The sequence below is a fragment of the Genypterus blacodes genome, unplaced genomic scaffold (assembly GCF_046128005.1).
Source record: "Genypterus blacodes isolate CSIRO-AG114 ecotype Tasmania unplaced genomic scaffold, CSIRO-AGI_Gbla_v1 ptg000012l_1, whole genome shotgun sequence".
Lineage (NCBI taxonomy): Eukaryota > Metazoa > Chordata > Actinopteri > Ophidiiformes > Ophidiidae > Genypterus > Genypterus blacodes.
In genome coordinates, this window is record NW_027466826.1 from 4036645 (window position 1) to 4047104 (window position 10460).

Consider the following 10460-nt stretch of genomic DNA (forward strand, 5'->3'; position numbering starts at 1 on the left):
GCGGATTTAAGGACTGTGATATGTGATACCCTTGATATAAATCCCCCAAATGTTATTTGATTCAATACAATATCCATCAAAGACATATTTCCTTTAAGCCTGAAACACACTTATCTTTGAAGACATTGAATATAGTATTTAGAGTAATGTTTGCTCACCTAAACTGCATGCATGGCTTGAAATCCTTACTTTTACTCCTTGCATATTACACAAAGGTTCCTTATTGAAAAGAAAAAAAGTGTAGAGCTGTATGTTGTATCCTTCAATCCTTTTGCATTTTGCAAAACTGATCTCCATTGATTTCAATGGTTTTAACTTTGTCAATGGTTTTCACGTCCTCTCTCTCTTCTGTAAGAGGAGACAGCTGGTCCGAGGATTTATTTTTGTTGTCAACATCAACGCTTCTTATATGTAAACTCACAGACCTTTGATTTGAACTGTAATTAATTCCTCTCATGTCATCCCAAAGTCAAATCCAAATTCGATTGAAATGATGCAAAGTTCTCAAGCACGCACAATTTGTATATAATGTGGGGAACAGAGTCGGATCACAACACCTGATGCAACAAAGCGCTCCAAGATTTAAGGCTCTGACAGTCGTCAAAATCAATGAAAATGCTGTCATTGTGGGACATTATTTACAAATAAAATAGTTTTTTCTATTGCAAACTATGTTTTAAGTTGAGCTTTTATTGTCTCAGCCTGTGTGGACACTGTGTACTTTCATTCTAGCTGGGCGTCAGTACTCGTTTTGCACTTATACTGTAAATGTCTCAATTTCAGAACACCACACATTGACCCATGTATGAATTTTTGCTACGATTACAGTTGATGCTTGTACACGCTTGTACATTCACTCTCTTGGTACAATTGGTTTCTGCAAAACCACAATCACACTTAGGTCTGGACCAACACAACAGCACCAAGACCATTTTGAGGATGTTGACTAGTAGTTCTGAACCAAATACAAGGTGCCTTCTGCAAAAAAAGTTAAACTGCTGCTGAAAGAGAGATTGCTAGCCTGTCAAAGTGATTCATTATTCATAAGCGAGGAGAAACTATCCAGTTGCCAAAAGCCATCATTTTCACAAACAACACAGCCTTTCAAAAATACTGCAGTGGGTCACTAAAATGAGAACAAGTAGACTGAGGTTTCATACCTGCAGATTACACTGAGTTCTCTTATCGATCAGATCTAATGTGTATTTGTCCCAGAGATTAATGACAACATTTCATTTTCAGTCATAATCTTAGAAAGGACAGCAGCAGCACATAGTTGATCCAGAGAGGGAGCATGGTGAGCGTTCAATACACTGAAGGAATACTGTGAAAAGCTCAGATCTCACTCTCAATCTTACCTAACATGTCTTCATGTCGAATGATAGCATGTTCTTCTTGATTCATGACCCAATTTATATATACGACCCAAATGATGATTCCGACTATGAATGTATGCCAGTTATGTCATTCTTCCACGTTCTATAGCTCTCCAAGTTTACTTCCTGTCTGGATTTTCTTACACTTGCCTCAGACATTTATGATCATTAAGTGGATCAAGCATGCTTACTTGGTCTTATTTCAAGTATTTTTGGTTGTATTGATGTTATTTTATGAGGAACCAAACCAAACCAAGAGTAAATATAACAAGAAATACAAGATTTGGTTTGATTTTGGTTTGAAAATCCCATTAAACAAAACTGTATAGACAGACAAACACGCCTTTTCCAGTTTCCTCTGAGGAAAAAGTGGATCTAGCACAGCGGTGATGTCACTGTTAATTTATCTCCATGAATCTGGTTTGGAGCGTATTTCACATGGTTGAAGCCAAGCAGAGGTTCAGCTGAGTGCTTTGCCAACAGAATGATGAATTACTGCTCCTGATCTTTAACAAGAATCACATTATCAGCTTTGATCTCCGACTCGATTTCCAAATCACAGTCTAACGTATTTTTATGAAGATTGATGCTACAGATCTTTAACTGATAACTCCACTCATTGATAAATTGAAGAGCCGCTTCAGGTGCGTGTGATCCACTCGTGTTCTCCTTTTGCTCTTTCAACGTTTTCATAATTCTACACCTCGGTGTGTGTCTCATGTTCCTTGCATCGTGGTGTAACATCATCTCAATGTATGCAAGTTTTTTCTTTGTTTGCAAGTTGCACATTTATACCAACGATTGTACTTTTATATTTATGTGATTCAAAGTAAAACCTAAATAAAACAAAAAGGCGTTCAATTAAACTGATATTTACACAAGTTCGTCTTGTTTTTCTTCCTTACTTTTTACTCTCTCATACGCTGGTATATGGAACCATAATTGACATGTGTTTATGGAAAAAGTCATTCAGTTAATGAACGGGAACTCGGAGAAAAAAGAGGAAATGGACACGGTAAATGTCTTCTAGTGCAGATTCGGGAATGCATTTAATAAGAATTCAAATTTGTTTGTCCCGCAAATGGGACCAGGAGTAGGAACCATAAAATGTTGAATGAAGTGAACCTTGACACTGAAAGAAAAGGTCAAAACGTGCTGTCAGCTCTTATTTGTCCAACAGAAAATATTTTCTTGCCGGTTTCAGCGTCGCATTCCCAAGAGAAGAGATGATTCAAATTAGATTTATTTTCTTTTTTATTAAAAGCTGTACAGTTGATCATTCTTATTCAGATGAGAAAGCATTTACTGAACCTCATAATTTGTTCAAATATTACAACCCAAACAGGATCTTCAGACAGCATGGTGCTTTTGTAATGGTTCAGTCAGGATGTCTGTCATAAAGGACCTGTAATTACATTTGTTATCGAAACGAGTGTGATCATGGGTTCAGACAACACACGGGTGTTAAAAGGAGTGTGTGTTATTCTCTGTTTGGCACAACCATGGTGCCTGAAATGCTGTTGGAGCAATTAACGTTGAGCTCTATCAGAAAAGATGTGCTATCTCTTTGGCTCGACCGAATTACATCGCAGGGGATGTCTGCATGGTGCCAGACACGCAACAACATTTTTATAAAACAACCATTACTGACGCTCGCTGGAACATCTTAAGTTGACTCCTATCTTCTCTGCAATCCATTCAGTTTAGAATCAAATCCCTGAATCTCTTCTTTGTTTTCCTTTGCTCTGTGTACAAAAACAGCTCCGGGTCACTCCAGTGCAGCGGTTAAATGCATGGTTAAAGTGTGTCGTCTCAGATCTCAGTTAGTGTCAGAGCCGCGTGCCCGGATGGCTTCACTGCAGCCCAAACCTCTGACCCTGCCGATAGCCCGGTACTGCTCTCACTGTCTGTCTTCAGCCTCTTACCAGCTGGTAACAGAATACAGCAAGAATCCACCAAATTCTATCTGATTTCAGAGGAAGATACTGTGCAAATACTGTAAAGTATAAAAACAAAGCTCCACCATTTTACACTAGTATCATGCAATTTGTCTCCTTTTCTGATCATAAATCATTTAGTTTCCCAAACTGGTTAAGATCAACTCATCTCAGAACGGCATTGAAATGAACATACAGTCTGATTAGTCTTGAAAGACGAGGACAGAGAGAGGCATCAACACAGGCGGTGGAGCCGAGGGAAAGAGTTCTGTACTATTAGATTAGAGGGCGTTAAACCTTGAAGAGTGAAACTGAGAGACTGCATGAACAGGAATTAGTCAGCAGTAAAAATTGTATTGAATTTTACTTAAGAGAATGATCACAATAACAATTATCTGTAATATGTCCGGATAATTCAGATCCCTGGAACAGAAATATCAAGCTATGATTTCCAAAACCGCATGCAGGAAAGACATTAGAGGCACTGATGCCCATAAATGTACTACTATGATATCTAAAATGACTCCACTAATTAGTCCCTTTCACTGATTAACTATTGGAAACAAAGGCAGGATGAATGCAAGTCTCCCATTGGATTCTAAAAGGAGAGTGATTCTAAATGATAAAGGTGAGACTCTAAAATCTACATCTTTAACTAACCATGTAATGATTATGATATCTAATCGCCTTTTAATTGCGTTACGGCCTCATTCTCTAATCTCTGTATTCATGGTTTAACCCAGGGTGTCACATTTACCTTGAAACGTTTAGTAACATATGCAATTTACAGTATGTGCAATGAAATCCAATCAGTCAATTCAGAATGCACAGAAGGAACGTGTGTGTAGAAACAGCCTGTAGACGTCCTAATGACATCTGAAGAGACCGTAAGCATACAGTGTCTAGATAGAGTCAGGGAGTGGAAATCAGAAGTCATTGTGGGCGTTTACATATGGAGAGGGGTTGAGCAGCCAGAGCGATGAGGCAATTACCTTCCAGCATCTGCTTTTTCAATTACTATGGAGGCTGAGAAAAGAAGGGGGAAAGAGGCAAACAGATAAGGAGACCTCGCCAATTCAGCTAATGAGGTCCAATATGATGTCTTCCTCAGATTGGACCCAGAATAGAGGAGAGTTTACTATTGAAAGAATTCTTCAGTGTCAGTTTACCAGAAAGGCAATAAGCTCTCAGCAGATAGACGTGTAGGATGAATGCTAATCAATGCTGGAGCGTTCTGTGACATGAAGAAGGGTTTCCCATCATGTCAGTTTGTTGACTGATTTACTTAGGTAGGCCTAATTTAATGAAGACCTTTTAATCTGTCTGCCTGTCGCTGGAGAACCAATCCACCATCAAAACACCTGTCAGTTATATTCTACCCCCACTGCATGCAGGCTTTGTTTGACTGGAACATCGACTTTGCAACATCTTTAAAATCCAGATTCTACAGAGCCACACAAACGTAAACAAGGACAGAAAACCCTGTGATAAAGGTCTTCAAAATTGAAGCAAATTATAAGACGAATGGGGGATTCTAAAAGCATCAACAATTTGAAATGGTTGCAAAAAAAACAATAACCAGAATGGCATAAATGTTAAATATTCAGTTTTGTTTTTTTCAAACCGCGTCTGACAGAAAAACTGACATGTCTGAGCGCCCGGGCCCAGAACTTCTGACAGCATAATGATGCATTTATGCAAATACTCACATTTATAGATGTTTTTATTTTTGTCTTTGTGACAGACAACAGTCTTTGTGACCACAATCTGCACAACAGCTTCAGAAAAACACAAAGCCTGGCTTGAGAAGATTCTTGAGGCATCCTGAGAACACAAGTCTACTGAAATATAAGCAAACCTCCAAATTCTACATTAGATTCTAAATTCAATTTGGTTTTACTTGCTTCATGACTCTTTAATGTCGTGTGATGTTTAAATACAGAATATCTTCAGTCCAGGGGATTTTCATAAAGAAATCTGGAGTGTAAAACCATCCAATAGAAGGACAAAAGAGCTTATAAGTAAAATAAATAGAAGAAGGTAATGGTAAGAGCAATATTAAACATGTTAAGTAAGGAGACTTGCAGGCGAGAGCTGAGCACCTCTGCCTGCCGGTCGAGTCAGACTCCATGATCCACCTGGCACCAGTCTCATAAGACCCTTCACCTGCCTGTCGTCTATTCTTTTCTCCTCTTTCTTCCCTCTCCCACACACTCTCCACATACCCATAGGCATCTTTAGACATGTGTTTACATACCCAAACACACACACACACACACACACACACACATTACATTCTGTCTACTTATAGCTCTCTGCCATTCTTCACTACCTGTGCCTTCACATTGCCGTTGTGCGGATGTTTCCCTTTCCTAAATTCCTAAATATTCCTAAATGTAAACAAACAATGCAAAATTATATTCTGTGTTTCAAAACAAACTGGAGCCTTTTAACTGTAGAGGCTTAAATTCAAACGCAAACTAGAATGGAGCTTTCAACTGTGATCTGACGACACACAGATAATAAAGAGATGCCATTAAACTGAGTAACATAAAGCATTTAGATTTAGATCCTTAATAGTCCATTTTTTACAGTTACAGCTAATGACCTTGTTTACAAATTCACCTTAAGTGTTTGTTATTATAGGCTCATATATATAATTGTCCATATAGCACTGCCCTATAGGGACAATAACATCCTGTGCATGCTAATGTCTTTCCTGTGCTCTTGCTCTCTCTTATCCACACACACACACACACGCACACACGCACACACACACACACACACACACACACGCGCACACACACACACACACACACACGCGCACTTTCCCTCTCTGCAGTTGGTGTCAAATCTGCTGACTGGTCTATCAGTGACCTCCTCTTTAACTCTCCCAGAGGCAAATGAATTGATACATTCCCGACCCTCACAGTTCAGAGTGTTTCAATGAGGTTCAGGGGCAGAACAAAGATACTGCAAGATTATTGAGCAGATAGCTGAGAGGAGGAAAATCATCAGGCAGCATTCATCACCACGGGCAGTTTTGTGGTCTCTGAGAAAGAAATTCAAGCAAAATGCAGATACTCTGATTATGAAACCATTTGATGGGTTATATTAACAGCAGCAGTGAACGGAGAAGCTCCTGTCATCCAAGCAGAGAAAAACAAAGGGAGATCTTCCTATAGAATCCATATAGCCTGCAGACAGCACTGAACTGGAACTGCAGGACACGAGGAAAGACTCCCAGGAGGAATAAAACAGGTAACAGAATAACAGGTATACAGCAGTGATGCAGATGATCAGAGGCAGTGGGAATAAGAGCCATCAGCTTTATTGCTTTGGCTCTTATTCCCACGGAGCCTGAGAAGAATGTTATTATATCTGAGTACAACGCTGACATTTGAGATTTCTGCGCAATTCTTATCGTTTCATCACAACCACTCAAAGACTTCCCCTTCTATTTGAGGGCTCATACATTTCCCATTTTGACGTTATGTGATCAACAGAAGGCTGAGAGAGACAGGAAAGCATGTGGATGACATGGGATGAGCAATATATTGGTATTCAGGTACAATCAACACACTGAAGTGGCTAATTTGTTTATGAGGTCCTTTATTCCTCAAACAAGACTATAAAGGCAATCAGCTGGAATACGGGCGGACCTCATGTAATTGCTGTAGTGCCACAGGAGCGGGAAGAGGAACACCAACACACACCTGCTATACTGTAACTTGTACTATATGATGTCTCAAGGGGGAAAAAGAGGAGAAAATCCCTTAAAGTGTATCGTCTAATGAAGAAAAGGAAAAAAAGGAAGAAAGACCAGGAACAGGAGAGGCAATTCACGCAGAGTCAAGGACAAAGCAGTTATGTGTAACATGTTTACAGTCTCTAGGTATGACGGCACCTTTGACTGCTTATCCATTTTATAAAAACACTTTGTTGACACAGCTCAAAAGCAAATGTGTGTCATTCAGAAGGCGTTTGAAGGAGAGTCCTATGGTGGCTGTATAAATACTTAATAAGTCCTCCCTTGCCATGTTGCATTCAGGTGTCTGTACTACAAAGGCAAAAATATGAGAGAATGTTTCATATTGTATAAATGTGCTATCTTCTCTAGAATGTGTGTATTGGCTGTATTTGCATCTGCGTATTCCATTGGTGCAAAGTAGTTTTAGCCAGAGACACGGTGTAAATAATCAAAGATAAATGTCTGCATTGCCTTTTCGAAAAGACACTGGATATGTATTTGCACGGCACACTACCTCCCTCTGTCTGTCTCTCATGCACACACACACACATACAGACACACACACGCTCCTGTGCCTTGTAAATGTATATCAATGTATTTATTTGAGTTTACTCCTGTACAAGTGATAGCAAATGGTCTCGTGAGTCCAAATCCACTCTGCATAACAGGGAGGGTCGGGTAAGGTTTCATAATACAGGCTTAATTCCATGTTTACTCTCACCCACACACCATATGCCTGAAAAAAACACAATTGTGGGTGGATGTTTGGTTGTGTTCAATATTCAACATCATCTAAGGGCATTTTTAGAACAACTAATGTTTGATTTATTGTAATATTGCAATGGTTACACAGTGAAACTATTGCAAATTGTTATTGAATAGGTTTTTGTACACGACACTGGGGAATAACACCAGCAGATTGTGCAAGATCAAGCTGTTCCTCTGCGTCTGTTATCACTCTTCCGTTGTTTTCTTTGTTTTCTCGTGGTGATCAGGATGTGAGGCAGGAACATATGTTGAACCAAATGGAGAAAATCCTGCATTAGAGCTGTGTGTTACATTATTCCCATTGTAGACTATCGATTCTGTGATGAGTAACAGGCAAGAGGGGAAGAGCAGTTTGAGTTTTGTGCACTGATACTGAACCATCCAGTGTTTTATACTGATTAAAGATTCTTTTACTGGCGTTCCATGTTGCTGATATGGCTAAATGACACGATGAAGCTTTTTGAATATCACTGCACTCTGCTGGTGATTGAATAGCACCGATCATGAAGCTACACTGATGTTCTGCACTACTATTTGTGTCTTAATGTAGTTTCCTGTAAGATTTGTAGAACCTGATCATTGCCTGTTCACTAAGAGAAGATTGTAAATAGAGTTGGGAATAATGTTTTGCACTCAATGCTACCTCATACCTCCGCCAAAGCCAACTGATTTTTATTGACGACACATTTCCAAGGGGAAGGTTTTTCGGATCCGCCCCAGGATCTGGATCAGCATCCAAATTAAATGGCTTTGTTCTTGTTTCCGTGCCCTCCCACAAAGTTTCAGATCAGTTCAGACCTTCACATTCGACCCCTGAGGGCTGCAATTAATTGTTTTCATTACTAATTAATCTTCTATGTAAATAAATTAAAGGAAAAGTTCCCGGAGCCCAAGGTCACATCTGCAAACTGCTGGTAATGTCTCAACAGCTGGTTCATATTCTGTTTACCCCTAACAGGACACAGAGGTGTGGACAGATGGTGATTTATGGCACTGTGCATATGGTGGACACAGACCTCGTGGCGCAACGGTAGCGCGTCTGACTCCAGATCAGAAGGTTGCGTGTTCAAATCACGTCGGGGTCAGTTGCTTTTAAACCTCAACCTTTATCATTGTTGCCTATGAGAGCAACACACTTAGATACACACTCCTCGTATGGAAATAGATGTAGAATGTTTGCGTGATTAGAGTGTCAAGTGTAAGTGTTGGAGTTCATAGACAGCTACAGATGAAACTTTTCCTGTTAGAAATCATCCACTATAGGGTTAATGTAAAATATATGGGGCTAAAAGGGAGGTTAGGAGAAAAATAAAGAACTTTTCTCTGCTTTCTTATTTAAATTATTCTTATTATCTGATTGTACCTCTTTTATCTGATCTAGTTTTCCCTCCTTTTATTGTCACTCCAACTGTTTCATGGCTGTTACCTGTTATATATTGCAGAGGTATTTAGATAGATACATATACTTTAGGAGGGACATTGTCAATTTATATGCCTCACTTAAAATTCCCATAATGCGTTCTGGGCATATTAAACTTTTAATATTGGAAATAACATAAATTTTATTGCTAAGTGGTTCCCTGAATTGTTTTAGTGATGAAAAGGAGGCTAAGGAGGTGTGAAATGTCAACACAAGCGACTGCTTATGTCTCAACTGAAGCAAATATATTCATTGCAACACAATAAAAAATGAATAAAATAGTAAAGACAAACGTGTAGTATAGTGTTAATTGTCATTGTTTGTAGATGCTGGATAGCACTGGACATTCTGTGTTAGAGAGATCTGTTAGTATCTAGAGGTGGAACATTAAAGTCTGATATTTATTTCTGATGTCACTTTTGCTTTATAATGTGTTGTTGCTATAATTGCTGTTGTAATTATGAATACTGATGACAGAGACTGATTCTTTCAGGAGAAAACTTCAATACAGATCTGACACTGGGAGACAGTTAGTAAGCACAAGCAACATCAAGAGGCAGCTCCTGGACCGAGCCAACACCATACTTACAATCATGAATCAGTCTGCTGATTGTGTGGGTTATTCTTGTATTTATTCATTATTTACAGCAATGTTGTTACGCTTCATGTCTGGGTGAACCTGCGGGAAACAGAAAACAGGAGGCCGGTAATGAAAATGTGAAATATGTGCAAAACACTTTGCTGTTGTGGTATCTGGAGTCCATCTGAAAAAGATTGTTTGCTTTTATTTTGTGTCATCTTGGGCACTTGGTGAGTTGATGAGAGGGTTTTGTTTGTTTCAGCACAGCAGCATTTCATGTCAGCATCTCGTACACAAATAAAATGGTGACAAAGCACTGGAGAAAATTGCTGTATTGTTTAGATTTGAAGAACTATTTTGATACTGCTGTGTTTGCATTCCATTTTACTAGGAAATAAAGGAGGTACAGTAGTAGTAGATTGTTATAGAGATAAATATATGTGAAATTGTGTACTTATCTACCCACATGCTCTTGGTGGAGCTTCTAATAGGAACCATTACTATATGCACAGCACCTGTGCCAGCCCCACAACAACAACAGCAGCTGGATAGGGGGTCTCCATGGTAGTTAAGTAATTACACCCTGAAATGTGAACTATGACTCTGCACAGACCAATTTTTCCTTTTA

General features: G+C 39.2%; 1 non-coding gene across 1 annotated transcript; it reads left to right on the forward strand.

Moving 5' to 3' along the window:
* The first annotated feature begins 8845 nt into the window (after positions 1-8845).
* On the forward strand, positions 8846-8917 carry trnaw-cca (transfer RNA tryptophan (anticodon CCA)). Its single transcript has one exon. It is a non-coding gene; the product is annotated as a tRNA-Trp (tRNA).
* The last annotated feature ends 1543 nt before the right edge of the window (positions 8918-10460 follow it).